This window comes from Cervus canadensis, chromosome 6 (assembly GCF_019320065.1).
Source record: "Cervus canadensis isolate Bull #8, Minnesota chromosome 6, ASM1932006v1, whole genome shotgun sequence".
NCBI lineage: Eukaryota > Metazoa > Chordata > Mammalia > Artiodactyla > Cervidae > Cervus > Cervus canadensis.
The window spans coordinates 21,121,269-21,136,002 of record NC_057391.1 but is presented as its reverse complement, the minus strand read 5'-3'; the positions used below and the strand labels follow the sequence as shown (position 1 = coordinate 21,136,002).

Genomic DNA, 14,734 nt, shown 5'->3' with positions numbered 1-14,734 from the left:
TGTACAATAAATATCTGCCTTTCCCAGTAACCTCTAAGCATCACTGAATATTCTGTGTTCAGAATAGTGCCTGGCACAGAAAAAAGATGTGATAAATAGTTAATAAATGAATGAATCTCAGCCATCAGGCATCTATCTTACTCTGCGTTGGACTGTTCCTTCACTGTGAATGCTCCCAGTGACACATCCATTAACTCAAATTCTGATGGAAGAGGATTAGAAGCACAGGAAACAGTGTCTCTGGGAGTGAGGCTGTAGCTCAACAAGACTGCAGTCAAAAAATAAAGACCTTAAACAGAATTCACACAAATGCAGGTGCTATCATGGAAAACTGCAGAGAATATGTTTGATTTCAGAGTAGACACAGAAACAATGTTAGACTAATCATCTCCTAAATTGAATGGGCTGAGGTGAGAGATTGTAATGAGCTGGACCCTGAGAGAAAGGGGAAATTTTGGATTATGATAATAAAATTTGCTTACTCTCCTATTAATATATAGTAAGGAATGGCCTTGACCAAAGACAGGCTTTTGTCCCAGCTTCTGGAAAGGAATCTCTAAATCTTTGGAAGCTCCAGAATCATAGGAGCATCCTTGTTATAGACAGTGGACCCCTTGGATCACATTTGACAGTTCCTGTTAACAAGATGACTCAGCTTGAGGCTGGGCTCACCTAAGAGTATTAGCATGGGGGGGCCGGTCATGCCAGAAGGACAAACCATATCAATTGTGGTGGGGGCTTTGGGTTACATGATATTGATCAAACCTGAGACTAAATTCAACCACATGGGCAATTAATCAATTGTGTCTACATAATGAAGCCCCAAGAAAAACTCTGGACACCAAAGCACAGGTGTGCTTCCTGGGCTGGCATTACTCTGTATTGTCACACACTGAGGCTGAGAAGATAAGCCATCACTGAGGACAATGGGAGCTTCAAGTTTGGAATCTTCCCAGACTGTCCTATGCATCTCTTACATTGGCTGATTTTAATATATTTGTTTCCTATAATAAAAATAGCCATGAGTATAATAGGTTTCAAAGAGTTCTTCGAGTCTTTCTAGCATATAATGAAACCTAAGGGTGGTTTCTGAAAACCCCTAAACTTGAAGTTGTCAGAAGTAAGGACATTGTTGTGTAGACTCTTCCCTTTAACTTCGTAGTTGGTTCCTAATCCTTGAAACTGGAGTCCTAAGTTTTGGGTAGATTTGGCAGTCTGGAGGACTATGCCCTTAACCTCATAGTTTGACCAATTCTGGTAGGTACATTTTGTATTGAGCAATTCCATGTGGATAAAAAAAGTTTTATCAGTGCAAACTAATCAGTTTTATGAAGAGAACAAAAAAAAAGTTTAAAGTAGATAACATGGGCAAAACAACTGGAAAGGAAACAAAATATCTAAATTTGGATGCCATGTGCATTATTTGGAACATGTATATATGAGACTATCACTTTTAAATGTTTTCAGCACATAAGCTGGCAATATCTAATAACAATAATTAATATTTGTTAAGTGCTTACTGTTGAACAGTTTCTGCTCTGAGTATTGTACATTATTAACTTATTTAATTCTTATAACAACTCCAGTTATTTGCCCAGTTATAGAAACCAGGCACAAGGAGTTTAAATAATTTGTGCTGTATTACACACTGCCAGAATTTGAATCCAAACCATCTGATTCCATGGTTAATGCGCTTATCCAGTTTCTTATATGGTATCTCAGAAGGTAATCACTTATATTTTCTCTGATATCATAAAAAGGTGTTATTAATAGTAACCTGGTTGTCTTAATACCCAATCCCAATCATCTCAGTGACAAAGAACCATTTTTATATAGCCAGATGTGTATTTTATTTCATTCTGTCATCCCTCTCACATTAGGCAGGAAGTCCTGACTTCCTATATTGTAGGAGGAAGAGCACAAAGAACATAGAAGAAAAAATAAATAAAAATAAATATATAAATAAAAAATAAGTAAAATTAAAAAAGAAATTACTTGCTTTCAAGCTTCAAAATAAAATTTAGACACTTTCTCTAGAATCAACAGAATAAAAGAAAAAGAGTTTGAGTTTGGGTTATAATCCTTGAGTTAAAAAAAAAAAAAAAAAACCTATGCCTTACTAAAGATCTCTGAGAAAAATGGGTTGATACAAACTCTCGATTTAATACAAATTTCTAGGTCTGTGGGAATTCCTAGGGGTGATGGAAACAAAAGCAACACAGTTAAGACATTGATGAAGACCTCTGTGCCCAACCTTCATATCACTGCCCACCAGTGGAGCCCCAAACAGGCTTGTAGGAATCTGAGACTAGGAGACTTACCTAATTCCTATCAGAAAGACAATAGACTTGCAAGTTTCCACCAGGGCAGAGATAGCTGTGCTGTAGTGATAGTGGGCCCAGAGAGCCCAAGACAGCCCCATTCTATCCATTCTGTATAAGTGATGTTAGAGCAGCTGAGTTTTCACAGACACACCAAAAAACATGGAAATTTATTGAAAGAGCTTTAGTGAATCTGGAGAGATTTCATTTTCAAGGGACACAGAACATGTACATCAACAACTAGAAACCCAGAGGGACTCAGACATCTAGAGACACAGAGACAGTAATGTGGCAGGCCAGACCCAAAGCCCTGCATCCCAGCAGGTGCCAATGCAGGCCAGGTGCCCCCAGCCAACATCAGGACACCACTAAGGCCTCTAGAGCTTAGACATCAACCCAAGGATGGAGCGAGGGAAACCTGAACGGTCAGAGGAAATCCTGAATTGACTTTAAAAATTATGATTTAACTAAGAAAATCCTGTATCTGCTTAAAATAAGTTTTCTGACACCAGATGAAATGGTTACTGGAGTTAGAAATTAAGTTGTTATAGAAAATAAAACTGTTGTGGTTTGTACATCTGAGTAAACTGCAAAATGTTTACCTGCTAGGTTTCTAGTCTCCAGATCAGCTGTGTTCAATGTCTTTCCTGCTCCTACAGAAATGACAAATCACTTTGACACGTATTACATGCCCCCCCCAAGGCCAGCCAAGGGTCATGTGCTATTTCAAAAATTAGGAAACCAAAACACCCAGTGGAAAACCACTAACCTGGATACTTATTAAAAGAAGTAGCTTGGGTTAGTATGAAATTTGGGGTAACCCTGAAAGACGGGAATTTGTTACTAGAGGCACCAGAGGAACACATACTCCCTGTTAGGAGACCCTGCCGACACTATGTCAGAATGAAAGCAGGGACCGGCAAAGAGTAGTTTCAAACAGGCCCATAAACAAGCATCCAGACACAGTAAACACATAAGATAATTCATCTGGACACTTATATGCAGCGTGTATAGGATTTAAAATAACATTCCCACGTTAAACTGAAAACATTACTATGTAAATGCTTCAACTAAGCCGAATGAAAGAGTAAATACCAGCCTTGCAAATTGGCCTCCCTTAAGGGCACTCAAAGGCATGCTGTTCTCTAAAGAAATGTCCTCCTCTCTATCAATCTTTTCTGTTTTGACAGCAAACCCATTGACCAGCATATGTTTCAGAATTTCTGAACAATTGACATTCAAGGCCTAACAGACGTTTGTTCTCTACCTTCTCAGAAACCTCATAGGAGTCACTGTTGCCAATAAAATATACCATAAATCTAACCCCCAAGCGGCATCACTTCAGGAGGAGAATGGACGCCCCCCATTCTCCACACTGTGTACATCTGTGTCGGTTCTCTCACTGAATCGGCCATGCCAGCAGGAGGTCATCAATCAGCAGGTGAGAGCAAGCACAGGTACAGAATGGCTTAATAGAAAAATGGAGTCTTTTTTTATTCCCTATTGTCACCTCCTAAAATGTAACTTGCTTGTTGATCTCATCACATTGAGTTATGTTTGTGTAAGTGTTGAAAAGACCCAACCTGCACATATTCTTGAAGTCTTGAAATAATGGCTCAGTGAACAGATGTATACTTTCACCCAGTAGCTCTTTGTGAAAATGAATTTTTAGGAGCCTCAAATAGCCACGATTCAACCCTGATGAAAAGTCAAGTTAAAACTAAATGCTATTATTTTTGAGAGAAATTTAAGAAGTAATTGATACAGGGACTTTTGAGACTGAAAAGCACTGGGTTGATAATGAGTCTTTGTTTGGTGAAACAAATTAAAAGTACAAGACAGAGATTAAAAGCACAGGTTCTATTGTAAACCAATCATCAGTCAATTAAAAATAAATAAATATTTTTTTAAAAAGCACAGGCTCCAGGTACAGACTGCCTATATGCAGATCCTTCAGATTTTAACTCTGTGACCTTAAAATTACTTCATTTCTCCATTCTTCAGTCTTTTTGAAAAATTGAGATTGTAAATTATATGCGCCTCATAGAGATGCCAGTGCCTGATACATGATAATTGCTCAATTAATGCTTGTTTTAACTCCATACAGGTAGTTAGAAGCAGTGAGTGCATGTGACATGCCAGTGACTATAAAAATAAGCTAAATCATGTTTCCTATCTTATAATTGTATAAAGTTTCTGCTTATCTCTGTTAACTAAAAAGAGCAAGGAGCTTTCTTATAATAATGAAAATACTAGCCTAATGGTTCCAAGAACTGTTAAGCAGGAATGCTTGTTATAGAAACTTCACTTGTTGGATATTTGTTAATGAACACTGATTATTGTGCTTATAAACTGTGCTTCCATGAGGCCTGCTCTGACTCACTAACCTTTTGATTAGTAAACAGCTGGTAAAGAATCTGCAGGAGCCCTGGGTTCAAGCCCTGGGTGGAGAAGATCCCCTGGAGAAGAGAATGGCTAACCTCTCCAGTATTCTTGCCTGGAGAATTCCAGGGACAGAGGAGCCTAGCGAGCTATACAGTCCATGGGGTTGTAAAGAGCCAGACACGACTGAGATACTAACACTCAAGTCACTCAAATGTAGCACTGCCCATTTAGGTCTAATTTATTCAATTAGTATAAAAGGACCATGCAGATTCTCCTAAACTGAGAGCACAGCTAAAGGCATTCTTCATTGTAAAAATGAATTTTTTAAAAATGAGATGATTCTAACAGATTTACTTTACATAGCAATGCAATATCTCTAATTGAAAACAATATCTTCTGTCTGATGACATAGCATTCAACTGTCTTTCAGATTTATTCAGTGTTTTCTCAATTTTGAAAGCACTTGAAAATCCATAAGGGGACAGGATGTCTTTCTTCATTTTCAACAGTTACATCAAGGATATTTTTCAAAAGTCTCTCATATTCATCATATCTTCAACAGGTAACTCTTACAGCACTCATAAAACAAGTTCAAACTGACCCTATCCTGTTTCTAACCAGATAAAGAGTTATTTTTAAGGAAAAAAAAAAAAACACACAGAAAGGCAAGTCATGTGCAAGGCATGTGCAAAAGAGAAAATCTTGACTTCAAATAACAGCAGGTACAAAATGTCCCCCTCCTAACCTCCTCTCCAGGGACCAAAGGACTGGGACGTGACAAGCAGAAGATATCAACTTTTCCTTTACCTGTCTCTGTATTACATGATGATGACAGTCAGCATGAACATTTTTTGTTATTTAGAGATATAGGTTTTTAAGAAAAGTTATAATGACAATGCCCAAGAAAAGAGCTAAGGAATGCTTTGAAATCCCTGGAAGCTTCTAATTGAAGATAAGTTCCAGTGGTGGAAAAAACATATACTTTGGATTCTGAGCTTTGCTACCATAGGGAGGTGGGGAGAGAGAGTAAGAGAGAGAAAGAGAAAGTTTATATGAGCCTTCCCATTAATTTAATCCATACTAATTTAATTCATAGGAAATAACCATAAACATGCATAAATAATTCTATAGAAGTACAGTATTTCATTGTAATACTATTTATTATGTCAAAGTCGGGGGAAATATAAATGTCTACCAGTAGTAGAATAGTTAGATAAATCATGACAATGTCTATACAAATGCAGCCATTAAAACCATACTAATGATCTGGAAATACTCTTGCTGTTATGGAAAAAAAAAAAATAAATAAAATTGAATATACCACGTTGCTACAATTATGTAAACATACATATATAAAGCTAAAATGCTAAGCTGTTAATAAAGCTTCTCTGCATAATTGATTTAAAAGGTGATCTTTATTTTCTTCTTCATATTTTATGTTTTCCCATTATATGTGATTAACGTCCATCCTTTTGAGATTAGAATTTTTCAAAATAGAATATTTTCCTACAAATATTGTAAAGAAATCCCGGGAGAGGGAGAGAGGCACATAGCAGAGAAATCAGTGGGCAAATACAAGAAAACCCACATTTCCCTACTTCCCCGTGATGCTGAATTTAAAACTGCCAGGCGAAGGATATTTTATCAGGGGCATGAGACAGCATACAGGATAGTATATAATATTTATACATACTGACTGAGATGATCCAGCAAAGAGATAGAAACTGATAATGCAGAGAACAGAAGCTAGCATTACGAAGTCCTTGAGTTGGCAGAGGTGACAGGGTCCAAGTACAAACGGAGGAATTGGCCTTAACATAAGCAGGGAGGGCTCATCCATTAAACAGAAGGAAAGGCACAGGGCACAGCTTCAGAGGCATAGGACTGCAGACTCGGGGTGAGAAGATGAAGAAGTCGTGCTCTGATTGCTCCTATTTTCTTAGTGAAGAAGAGACTGGAGCTTAAAGAAGAGATCTTATTAATTAAGTGTTAAGGGGGTGTGAAATAGTCTAATACTGCCTGATTTTCCTTATTCTCACCTCCATCTGCAATGCCGTGAAAAATTCCATATTCAGGAAGCATTTTCTAGACACTCATAATGGTTATCTAACCCTTTTTTTAAAAAATGAAGAAATGAGGTGGTGGTTAGAACTAAGGCTCCTGGCCATAATGAACTTACATTTTTTGTTGATAAAATGAAAAACAAGTACAATGATAAGGAAATAATTCAGCCAACCAGAAAATTGTTTTCAATTGAGACTTACTAAATGAAACAGGTGCACAATTTATGATACCAATAATAGTACCCCATGGCACGGGTGTGCTTATGATCTCTATAGTCTTCCTTCTGAGAGCCTTCATGGCCTGAAAAAAGGAAAGTTTGTGTAGGTCAAGAATTAAGTCAGAGTGGGTGCAAACTCAAACCAAGGGGCTGAAGTTAAAAGAAGAATGGTGGGTAGTAAAAAAAAAAAAAAAGAAGAAGAATGGTGGAATGAGGACCACATTTGAAAAAAAAAAAAAATGTGTCCCTAAGTCAGTCTGTGAGGAAAGAGCCAGGTCACTTCCCAAGGGCCTCCTCCAGGAACACCCCTTTTGGGAAGGAGTTGTATCCAGAATGTTGGCAGAATCTGTGCTTGGGTAGCTCAATAATGAAGCCCAGGGACCCCCAGATGACCCCCAACTCTTCTCATTTTTTTTCCATTTATTTTTATTAGTTGGAGGCTAATTACTTTACAATATTGTAGTGGTTTTTGCCATACATTGACGAATCAGCCATGGATTTACATGTGTTCCCCATCCCGATCCCCCCTCCCGCCTCCCTCCCCATCCCATCCCTCTGGGTCTTCCCAGTGCACCAGCCCTGAGCACTTGTCTCATGCATCCAACCTGGGCTGGTGATCTGTTTCACCCTTGATAGTATACTTGTTTCAATGCTATTCTCTCTGAACATCCCACCCTCGCCTTCTCCCACAGAGTCCAAAAGTCTGTTCTGTACATCTGTGTCTCTTTTTCTGTTTTGCATATAGGGTTATCATTACCATCTTTCTAAATTCCATATATATGTGTTAGTATACTGTAATGGTCTTTATCTTTCTGGCTTACTTCACTCTGTATAAGGGCTCCAGTTTCATCCATCTCATTAGAACTGGTTCAAATGAATTCTTTTTAATGGCTGAGTAATATTCCACGGTGCATATGTACCACAGCTTCCTTATCCATTCGTCTGTTGATGGGCATCTAGGTTGCTTCCATGTCCTGGCTATTATAAACAGTGCTGTGATGAACATTGGGGTACACGTGTCTCTTTCAGATCTGGTTTCCTCAGTGTGTATGCCCAGAAGTGGGATTGCTGGGTCATATGGCAGTTCTATTTCCAGTTTTTTAAGGAATCCCACACTTTCTCCATAGTGGCTGTACTAGTTTGCATTCCCACCAACAGTGTAAGAGGGTTCCCTTTTCTCCACACCCTCTCCAGCATTTATTGCTTGTAGACTTTTGGATAGCAGCCATTTTCTCACTTTTGTTTCCTCTGTCTGGTACCTTCTCTCTCTAAGCAGCATCCTACTGTCTCCCTTCCCCCACCAAACACACACACACACACACACACACACAAACACACACCAGTTTTTATAATCATTGGCAGCCCCTGACTTAGATAATACTTCTTCTGGGAAGGCTTCTGTGGAAGAGATCTTCTCATGTGGCTATCTACTTACCATACCAGATTTAAGCTATGTGAGCTATTTAAGCCTGTCATTTATGTGTTACCAAACCAAACTTGGGTGGGCTCACCCAATGCATAATGAAGCCAACCTACTGACACCAGGTTGCGGTGAAGGAAAGTACAGTGTTTGTTGTAAGGCACCAAGCCAGGAGAAAGTGCAGCTGATGCTCAAAACACCCGAATTTCCCAAAGGCTTTTAGAAGGGTTTTAAAGACAATGTGAGGGACAAGGTCACAGGGTGGGTGATCAGCTCATGCACAATTCTTTTGATTGGTTCATGATGAGGTAACAAGGTAATGTTTTGGAAATCTTTATCATCAGCCTTCTGGTTCCAATCCATCTGGGTTCTACTTGCCTATAGTTAGCACGTGGTTAACTTTTTCTACCTTATTATTCTGTGTAACTAGAAATCAACAAATGGATGCTATTTAGTGAACTTCCAAGAAGAGGTTAAATTAATCGGTCTCATCAGCTCACAATGACAGTCAGGAATCTGTGTCATTGTGTTCTCAGAACACAGAGCAATGATGGCAGAAAAAGAAAGAAAAGAAAACAAAAACCCAGGAGTCTGCCAAAAACACCCCAGGCTGCAGAAGCCTGGGTATACACACACACACTCAGAAAGACACTGAGAAACAGGAATTGTGAGTGATCCTCTGGGGTCCTAGGAGGAAACTGCTGATTGTTTCTAGAAAAACATTCCCACCCACCCCTGGGCTCAGAGAATAGAGAAATGGTATCCAGACCTCCTTCTCAGAAGCATTTCCTCCCTGAATCTAGTACCTGAGGTATTTGAGCGGCACATAAAAATAGCATTTGCTCAAAACAAAGCAAATAATTTTTAACTAGCTTGTTGCCTGAACTTTGTCTCCCCACAGATCTCAGACACCAGGCCAACTCCTCTAGCTGTACACACTGGTACCTGTCTCAAATGGGACGTTTCTGACTTCATCCCCCCTCCTCCCACTTCAGGCAGTAAGGAGGCAGGAGGCGGGCCAGGACCAGGATCAAAGACAGCTGTTCCCACAGCTGGTTTTACCACAATGCCCCAGGCCCCTAACAACCACCCACAGGCTCGGACCACCTATGCCGATCCACCCTGCCCAGTGCTGCCAGACGAACCTTCCACTGTCTCTCTCCCACAGAGAACCTTCTCAGATTCCTCCTGAGACAATGCTTTCCCTGAAAACACAGAGTGCTTCACCACTTCACAGTCTTGTTCAGGCCATTCCACTTGCCTCGAAGACTCTCTAATCCTCATTTTCAGTACTGAAATTTTCAGTACTGAAATCAGTACTGAAATTTTCAGTACTGATTCACGCTTAGCTGTAGCAATCGCCCTCACCCTTGGCAACTGTAAAACTTTATAGCAGTAAAAGACAAATATTATATGCTATCACTTGAATGTGGACTCTAAAAAAGTAATACAAATGAACAAATGAATCTATTTACAAAACAGAAACAGACACACAGACACAGAAAACAAATTTATGGCCACTAAAGGGGAACAGGAGGGAGAGAGAAACTAGGAGTTGGGATTAACAGATACACACTACTATATATAAACTAGATCAGCAATAAGGAGTTCCTGTATAACACAGGGAACAAAATGCAATATCTTGTGATAACCTAGAGTGGAAAATAATCTGGAAAATAAATATATATATATATATATATATATATATATATATATATATATATATATAAAACTGAATCACTTGGCTGTATACCTGGAACTAACACAATAGTATAATTCAACTATACTCCCATCAATCAATCAATAATAAAATCTTATACTATATGGGAAAAGAATCTGAAAAAGAATGGATATATGTACATGCATAACTGAATCACTTTGCTATACATCTGAGACTAGCATAAAATTGTAAATCAACTATACTCAATATAAAATAAAAATTAAATTAAAAAAAATTTTAAGAACCTTTATAGCAGTCATGTTGCTTTAGATCGCATTTATTTGTGGGTAGGTCACAGACACTGTGTTTGATGCCAAAGATACGATGCTGAAGAAAAATATGCCCAACAACAGATTCCCTAATATCTAATGAGAAAGATAGGATAAACAGATATTTAAACAACATACAAGCAAATTAGGATATATGTTATAGAAGCAATAAACAAGAGACTGAGAGAGAAATTGAAGGGTACAATTTAACAGGGTGATCAAGAAATGCTTTTCCCTCAAGTGACTGAGGGGGCAGAGAGAGTCAAAATTGTTACACTACATTCTACTCCTTGGAAACAAGGAGATTCTACCCAACAGAGATGTATAAACATGTTGATTGCATAGCCCAGAAAAGGTGACCCTGCACACCTTGCTGATGCTGCTCCACAGGGACTTTAATTTGGATTTGCACAAATATGGGTCTCCCATGGATTCAATGAAGTTTGTGTCTTTAGAAAAAGACACACCCACAAATCTTTTCCACATAACCTCTATTTCAGCCCTTGCTCAGTTGGCCAACAGACCATATTCTCAAGCTTCCTAGGGGTCCTTTGGTTTGATTGAGAGGGTCTATGAGGCTCATCTTAATCCCTAGAAAGAACCGTTTGTGTGACTGAGTACTCCCACCATTAATTTTTTCTGATGTTTTAATGAAAAGTTGTACAATCTCACTCAGATTTTTCTCTATGCTGCACTGTCTCAATTTTAGTATCTTTTCAAATTGAGAATTTTCAAATTTATACAACACTGATTCTTTTTTGTTAAACAATTCTTTCCTCAGTTTACCTCTCTCCTCTTGCATTTCATTATAAGCAGCAAGAAGAAACCCAGTGGTACGTTCATGCTTTGCTTAAAAAAAATCTCCTTAGCTCTACAACCGAGCTGAGCCTTCCGCATAACCACAGGAAACAATTGCACAGTTTCTGCCACTACCTAACAAGGGCTCCCTTTCCTTCAGTTCACAGTAACAGTTCCTTAATTCCTTCTGCAGCTTCCCTAGTAGTGTCCTTAAAGTCCAGACTTCTATTAAAACTAACAATCTGTTCAAAGGAATTTAGATTTTTTTTTTCTATCATACATCTCAAAATTCCTTCAGCCTTTTTACATATTTGTTACAAAAGCACCCACTATCAGGTGCCAAAATCTGTATTCATTTTCTATGGCTACAAGACAACTTACCACAAAATCGTGGCTTAGCACAGCACACATTTGTATCTCATAGCTTCTGCAGGAAAGTATGCTCTAGAGACTCTCTTTGAAGAAGTAAGCAGTCATGTTAGAGAAATCCATATGTAAAGGAAGATCAAGTGGCAATTCTCTCCCTCCTTATCTACACAGAAAATAGAAAAGTCATGAAGACTGACAAAATTGCTGAGAAGTGACACTGACAATCTAATACCAGAATCTGAGAGCTGTCTCCGCTTAACAGAAAGCAGATAGAGCTGTATTTAGAAACACATTGCCAGGTTTCCCTTCCAACCCACCAGGTTTTACCTCAGGAAGCCAGAACCACCCAGAAAGTCACTTTATAAACTTAGAGACTGGCTGTTGGGAATTCCTCCTCCACGTGCACCATGTTTCTACACCCAGAAATGAAAACTAGAGAAAGTCACCTGCAGAAAAGTTGGTAGAAACCACCTAGAGAAAGTCGGTAGGACCACTAGCAGTGCTTTGCCTCTATTAGGTAGAGACAGTGCAAGGAAAAGTTCAGATATGTACATGGCTTCTTTGTACCCAATCAGGTACCCTATGAGGTACCTGGGATAGAGAAGAAGATATTGAAACGGTAACTATCTTTTATGTTTTTTTGGTTGTCAAAATTAACATGACTTTTTCATACTTTTATAAGAAGGAAGTTAGTCTGAGGAGCCTCAAAAAGCCCTTCAGTTTGAATTTTTTTGTGATTCTATGACTCCAGAAGAAAATTTTAATTAATGTTGGTTTAGAAGTTTAAATCTCAAAATGCTAGTCTGGACCTTGATGCCAAGTCCTGGATGAGGTTCTAGGGTTGCTGACCCCTGGTAATACCACAGCCACCCAGAACCCAGGGAAAGCTGAGCAAAGAGCAAAGGTTTGAGAACTAGGAGTGCAAACTTAGATAATCAGCAGTCAATTTACACACAAAAATGAGAACCTTCATGGGAACATCACAGACATAGACCCCAAAACTGGCCCAGTCAAATTTCAAGTCTTAATGTTTTGTAAAACTGGCTCCCTCCCAAAGTGGGAAACCTGTAGATAAAGTGTCTCCTTGTTTCTCTCTCTCAATATCTTCTTTAGTTCATCTTCCTGCTATTAGTAATTCTGGTTCTGTTCCTGTTTAGATTTATTGCAGAGCAGTAGCTTTCATTTCTATCTTATTTTTTCACTTAAGTGTAAACTTTAATAGGTGATGCTGAAGTGTATCTCCACATTGGTCTAGGGCTCTGGAATCCACATTTTTTAAGCCCTCCGATTTATTCTAATGTGCAGCCAGACTTGAGACCTATGAGGCTGGAAAGTGAAAATGTTAGTCGCTCAGTGGTGTCCAACTCTTTGAGACCCAATGGATCTGCCAGGCTTCTCTGTCCAGGGGATGCTCCAAACAAGAATACACTCCAGGAAGTGGGTAGCTATTTCCTTCTCCAGGGGATCTTCCCAAACCAGGGATGGAACCTGGGTCTCCTGCTTTGCAGGCAGATGCTTTACCAGCTGAGCCACCGGGGAGCCCGAGAACCAGGAGGCTAGAATGTTTTAAAAAGGCTGCTTCTCTGTGTGGCCTCCAGGGGACAATCTTGTCCATTAACACGATTCTGAAAACAATGAGACCATGCTTACACTACATGGGGACTGATGAGAGGCCTGAACTTGGGAGAGTAAAGGACACCATTGATAATTAGACACTTGAATACTGTTGAGGTCATTGACAGCAGATTTTCTTTAAAATTCCTTTGAACTTCAGGAAACTTTGTTACCACCTGTTTCCTTCTATATGTGCAATTTTCCCAAGCCCTGTCTTATACCAAATCCAGGCTTGTAAGGAGGTCTGAGGACTTCCCCATTCCATGATCATTTCTTTGGATAAGATTTCCTTTATAACAGATTTACCCTTTATAACAAACCACTCTCAAAAAAATGATTTGGCCAGAAGCTATTCCTTTTTCTAAACAGGTCTCTCTATCCTTTATGTGTACCTTTCATTACTCATGTCATTATCACTTCTGTAATGACAATTTCAGCAGCCAGGACCTCAATGGTGAGTTCTGGGGTGGAAATGATCCAGAAATATGGTTAGTTCAAGGAGCTCGGTATAATAAATATTATATAATTTATATACTACAAATATATAATACATATTAAGCTGCATATCTATCTGGTTAAGAAACAGTAGTGAACTCCAAGACAATGATCTTTTATAAACAAGCCTATTTAATGGCCTTAAAAATAAAAGATCATTACAAAGAAATTAGAGAAAAATTACACCAATTTTAAAAAATAGATATGAACAAACAATTTTCAACTAAGAAACCAACAGCAAAAATATGAAAAGAATTCAACCTCAGTGATGAACAAAAGCACGTTAAATAATAAAACATTTTTTCTCTATGAATTGTTAATTTTTTTAATATTAGACTCTCTGGTGCTTCTAAGGATGTCACGAAACAAAAACTTGTAGTAATGTTGCCGAAATTTCCATTTGCAAATTCATTCTAAGGGTGATTTGTTAACATATATATAACTAGTCCACTCAACAATTCTACATCCAGCAATTTGCCCTTAAAAAATATTCAGAAAAGTTGAGCACAAATTGACCAAAGCAAGTAGTAAAGAATCAATATCACACAGGTTATATTCTTATGCTATCATAAACAAAGTTAGATCTGTCAATTAAAAGTCAACATTAAAGGCAAAAAGAAATGCACTTCTGAATTAAGTCAGAGATAGACAAATATCATATGATATTACTTTTATGTAGAATCTTTAAAAAACTATACAAATGAAATTATTTACAAAACAGAAATAGACTCAGACCACAAAAACAAACATACAGTTACCAAAGGGGAAGGAGAGGGGATAAATGAAATGTTTGGTATTAACATGTGCACACCACTACATATAAAATAGATAAGCAGAAGGACCCACTGCACAGCACAGGGAACTCTATTCTGTGGTCATTTCAATGGGAGATTTTGAAAAACTTATATATAAATGTATAACTGAATCACATTGCTGTGTACCTGAAACTAATACAACATTTTAAATCAACTATATTCCAATATAAAATAAATATTGAAAAAAGAAAACAATGCACTTCTAAATAATTTGTAAACCAAAGACATATGGAATTGTTAAAATATT

General features: G+C 38.2%; 1 non-coding gene and 1 gene segment (V, D, J or C); one reads left to right on the top strand and one right to left on the bottom strand.

The window, feature by feature from the left end:
• The window catches only part of LOC122443232, a 331,145-nt gene that overhangs the window by 46,601 nt on the left and 269,810 nt on the right, over window positions 1-14,734 (top strand).
• On the bottom strand, window positions 13,031-13,102 carry TRNAC-GCA. Its single transcript has one exon. It is a non-coding gene; the product is annotated as a tRNA-Cys (tRNA).